This window comes from Akebia trifoliata, chromosome 3 (genome assembly GCF_017979445.1).
Source record: "Akebia trifoliata isolate Shusen 1 chromosome 3, ASM1797944v1, whole genome shotgun sequence".
NCBI classification, from domain to species: Eukaryota; Viridiplantae; Streptophyta; class Magnoliopsida; order Ranunculales; family Lardizabalaceae; genus Akebia; species Akebia trifoliata.
The window spans coordinates 38,743,330-38,749,024 of NC_141377.1; the positions used below are offsets into that span (position 1 = coordinate 38,743,330).

General features: G+C 35.5%; 1 pseudogene; it reads right to left on the bottom strand.

Moving 5' to 3' along the window:
* Positions 1-366: 366 nt before the first annotated feature.
* On the bottom strand, positions 367-5,031 carry LOC147406820 (7-deoxyloganetin glucosyltransferase pseudogene; annotated as a pseudogene).
* Between the last annotated feature and the right edge of the window lie 664 nt (positions 5,032-5,695).

Here is a 5,695-nt window from a genome sequence, read left to right on the forward strand (position 1 = left end):
CCACCGCTAAAATCTATCACAATAGTACATTAATCCATAGAATTTGAAAACTCTTGTGGGGGCAATTGGCCCCACAGCCCCCACTCTAAATCCGCCCCTGATCCAGATAACCATCGGTTCTGAATATGGTTCCAGTTCGATACCCATTTAATGGATATCTATTTTCACCCCTCCATGCGTGTTGGTACGAAGAGAAAATGGTGAGATATTACGACTTTTATAATTTATACCCTTTATTTTACATGGAAAGCCATACTTGAACCAACCACCTTAAAGTTGCATTGCAATATATCAACCATCTCAACTATGGTCTATGGGTCCAAGCCCTTGACTTGACATTCAAGACGAAAAAAAAAAAAATTCTTTCTAAAGAAGCAAATTCTTCACCAGCCTCTGTGAGTTCACATAAGAAGTTCCTCCTCCTTTAATTGACATATGTACTTTCTCCTTCCACTCCAAGGCCTTCTTTCTCACTTCCCACCCTTTGTCACCCTCCATTAATTCCCTAATAAGCCTCTTGATTTCATCTTTTTTGACATCGCTGTTGATCTCCATACCAATGCCCCATGGGTGCATGCATATCGACAATTCATTTGTTGCTCTGCGAAGAATGGCCAAATATCATGGGTACCTCCTCTGATATGCTTTCTAGTATTGAATTCTGCCTGTTATGCGTTAAGAACCCTCTGACCGAATGATGGGATAGTACTTGCTCTTGAGGACACCAACTTGCTAGTAGTCCCCTCTCCCGAGTCTCCTCGATGAATTCTTCCGATAGAATTGGTGACTCACCAGGGACTAGATTGGGTCAAATAATCCATAAGTAGGGGACCTTGCTATTAGCAAGCCCCCATGATCATTCGCTCAACTGTTGGAGTGTCATAACCGTAATGCTTCCAAAATTAACATAAACGACCGAGTTAGGTCTCTTTTATTCAACCACTCGAGACACTCCACATCTTCTTTCCACAAATTTGATCCAATTGATTTCAATTCACTTTCGTGTAGCTGACAATCGAGCAATTGTAAAGGACCTATGGTGTAGACTTGATTGAACTTGGATCGAAAATCTTCTAAGACTTCATGCTCTAAATCGTCGAAAGTGTTAAGTATGAGGCCCTTGGCCTTCATACTGTTCTTGGCTTGTTCTATGTTGTAGTTGAACATGATATCATCCGGATCCAGTGTTTTCACATAAGATTAAAGATCCCTTAGCCGGTGTTCGAATTGTAGTATGATTGCAGATGTAAAATTGAACAAATGTTAAAATAAAACTTTGAAACCAAAACATATTTTAAAAATAATTTTAAAACAGAGAAAGAAAATTGCAGCTAAGAAATATAATGAAATTAAAATAAGAAATAAAATTAAAGCAAGGTAAAAGTTAGAGAGATCAACTCTAATTTAATTTCAATCCACACAATAAGCTAAGCAACTCTAATTCAGTTTCAATCCACACAACAAACCATTATTTGTGGATTGGAGGATCATTCGATTAATACTCTTAGATGAATCCGAAAATGTGTGTGAATTGTGAATCAATGTACTTTTATCAGATTTCTATCTCAAGTTGTCACTAAACATGATTAAGCTTGAACTCATCTAAGCATGAATCATCAAAGTGAGAACAATCAATACAAATTGGATAATCCAAACTTAATAAACTTCACACAAGTACAATTAAAACAAGTATAATAGAATTGCTTAAACAAGATAAAAATAGACTTGCTTAGGCATTATCGACCTCTTTATTGAGAGTCTAGCCGGTCATTGCGATGAACAAATTACAGTAATAGTAAAATAGAGAAAATAAGATGGAGAAGAAAATGAGACAATTTGTGTTGCAATTTGATTCCTAACTTTTTTGAAAGTATGATCAACTACAATGGTGTAAGAAGAAGAAAGGTAAAAGAAACAATTCTTGTGCTCTCACTTATATAAGGATTCTTTCTCTCAATGAAAAATAAAAAAAATACAGAGTGAAATTAGGAAGAAGAAGATGGGCCCTTCCTTTCGGACAACCCCTCATTTATAAATTTTCTTTTCGGATTTTCGGGTAATCTTTTGTGATAGTTGATTTGAGAAGCGTCTACCGTTGCAATGGCCAAAGAGTTTGGAATGCTCAACACAAATCTCGAGACACAACTCCTCGAGATTACTACAATGCCCCACAAAAATGTGACGGAGTGATGACGTGGCAACATTGGGATTTGTGCTTTGGTTGGATGCTCTATTTTGGCCTGAGCATTACAACAAAAATTATTTCAATATTCTTTGTCTCCAACTTTGCTATTTTTACCTGCAAATAGTTAGAAATTCTATTAGCTTCAATAATTTGGCAAATTAATACAATTTGCTTTTATTTAAATAGAAATAACAATCATGTCTTGATAAGCCTTGTGTAATTACGATCCCAAAAATGGCTTTATGGGACTTTATCAGCGGGATTCCTTTCATCCCTGGTATCCTGTCGATTATGGTGTTAAGTAGCTCTCATCTGCGTGTAAGATGATAATAATTATTAAGAGTTATGCAACTTGAAGGGGCACCTATCTATTTGGATTGCATGTCCATGTGACACCAAAAAAAAAAAAAAAAAAAAAAAAAAAACGACTAGCTGACACTGTGCCACATGAATGTCGAGCATAAAATTATTTGAACTCCATTTTATTTTGTTGGGAACAAGCATTTTTTAACCATTTGATTTGAATTTTAAATTTAGAAGTTCAATGGTCATCAAGTTTCAAAGTCAAGATTGACTCAAAAAATGATTTTTTTTATTATCAAACTCAATCATGCCACAAAATCTGGAGGGTTGTGGTGTCATTTTTACCAACGTAGCAATTCATATGGCTCATAGAAACATGAATGATTTTTCTTCTTTTGATTGGTAAGCTGGGTTTAAAGGCCCCCTCCCTGATTATATATCAGCGAGTGATTTTGCTCACAGCCCAACACTCGACTGATATATGGCACGGATGACGTAAGCAATAGAAAGAAAATTTCTCTCTCCTGCCCACACATCCTCTGCCATGAATTTTGATTTAAAACAGGGTTGTGGGGCTTACATGGATCATCATATTGGTAATCGAGCATCCCTCTCTATGATTACTTACACTATGTAAAAATTAGAAAACTTGACAAAAAAAATTGACAGGCCAAGACCCACGAATTATAAAAACTAAATTTTGACGGTCTAGGACCGTCGAAATTCTTGATATTCCTAGATTTAATGGTTTAGAGTTGTTGAATTTTTCCCATCTTTCATTAATTTGACAGTTTTGACCTGAAAAAAAAAATTTTGACAATGAAAAATTTGACCTTTTGATCCGTTGAATTTTATGAAATTTGATGGCCCAAAGCCGTCAAATTTGGGCTTTTTTCACATTGTGTTGGAAGGTGAATCATGTTTGGAGAGAAGGAAACAGTATAGCTGATGCCTTAGCAAGTGTCTTCATTCTTTGAATTCCTTTTCCAATTCTGATGTGGCAATGCTTCCTATAATTGTGAAAAAATGTTACTGGGGTGATAAGATTGGTTTCCAATCCTTTTGTATTTTTTTTTTTTTTTTATTATATAATTCTGTTCATTTAGCAAAAAAATATTAGTAATCAAACACCACAGCCTTCAAGATTTCATTAAAAAAAATTCAAAAAACGAAAGTTTTTTCCAGCTTGATCCAAGGTGTTGAAAATGGACGGCTACCGAGTACTCAAATTTAAAATTAAAATTTAACAGTGAAAAATAACTATTTTTTCATTTTTTATTTTTAAATTCATGGAATCTCATCCTCTGCTACACCTTGGTATTGGATCACGTTTCTGAATGCCACAAGGTGATTTAATAAAAAAAATTCGTTTTTTCACCGTGCCCAAGAGAGAAATTTCCTCTCTATTGTTTACGTCATTTGCGCCATCTGTCAGTTGGGTTTCGGGCTGTGAGAAAAAAATCACTCAGAAACATGAAGGGCAATCAGCTCGAAGGTTGAGCCATCAACTCCGTAAAAACTAATGATAAGTTATGAAAACAATGTTGATTTATTATTATTATTTCTTACCTGAAAATAGTAATTTTTCAAAAAAAATATACAAAGCCATTTAAGACTTTGGACAGTCCAACATTTTCTGAAATTGTTGGACTGTTAAACGTTTTAGTTTCCCACCTTGTTTCAGAACAATAACTATATATAAATCATTAGATTGCGCAACGTTTTTATAAAATCACTTGACAGTCGACTGTTTTATGTAGAGGACTATAAAGATTGAATGCTAAAATGGAGGGCAATACAACGATTTCTGAAAACGTTAGACAGTCTAGTGTTTTAAATTGTTTTTGGTAATTTTTGAAAAAAATACTATCATTTGACAGTAAAAAATAAAATCAATATTATTTTGGTAATTTTTCTGATTTTTCTTTCAAATATATCAGACCTATTTGAACCGAACCACCTTGATTAGAAAATATGTTAATACTAGTCGGGATCATGTCTGTTTGATGAGGGTAATCTGATAAGACTAGCAAAAAGGTGATCAGGTATACCTTTAAGTGGTACATTGCCTCTCTTGACGAGCTCGGAGAAGTAAAAGTAGCACATGAGACCACATGCACTAGTTGTAAAGAACACTACCTCTGGAATATCAAGCTCTTCCGCAGCTTGTAGCGTGAAGCTCATGTGGCCATCTGACACTATGCAAGTGACATTAGGAACATCAGATGAATCATTAAGCTTCGTTAAGAGGTCGTGGAATGGAGCCAAGAAATTCTTCCTTATAGAGTTGCATAGTGTTGGAATATCTTGGGTGGCATCGGAACGTGATGATGGAAGTCCATCGGTTATGGTTTCAAATTGGAAATCGTTCAAAACCTTATTGAACTTAGTAGGCGTCTGTGATTGAACTCGGTGCTCACATAGGTGATGTGAAAGCCTCTAAGATGAAGGAATTTTGCTAGTTTGAGCATGGGAGTTATGTGCCCCTGCACTGGGTATGGGATGATAACCGCATGAGGCTTCTCAGCCAATACAGATCCCATTTTTTTACTATTTGAGGGAAGTGCAGATATGGTTGTGGAAAGTCCCTAGGCAACAATGACTCCTATTTATAGTGATGAAGAGCTTTGGTGCCGGCTTATTTAATTGCTAGAAGTTAATTAAAGAATGCCCATGGGTATGGGCACCATAGTTAAGTTTAAGTACTTGTACATTCAAGTTGAAACTAGACTAGCCCAATTGGGTACTTATGAAAGTTTGTTTTATGTAGTCGATGATACTAATGCCATTCCTCCAGAACAAGCGAAAATTTTACTGGACGATGTTACATGTAAATACTTTTGTGGATAATTTTCTAATTAATAAAAAGGGAGCCGTCCTCTCAACCCCAACTTTCTGATTAGAAAAAAGGTAGTAATCTAATAGAATTTAAATAGAGAAATTTTCCAAAACATGATCAAGTTTTGACGAAATTCCATTCCAACTCACTGTTCATTTTAATTTCCAAAGAATAATGCCGAAGTGACCTCAAGATTGGTCCTCATATTGCACATCTTGATTTGTGATACGAGGTACGATCTTTCACATCAAGACGTGGGATATGAGGTCACTCCAAGCACAACTCACTTCCAAAACATGGAACATTTATGCAAAACCTACCGTTACTTGAAATAATACTCCAAGCAGCACTTGATTGTACCTAGAACC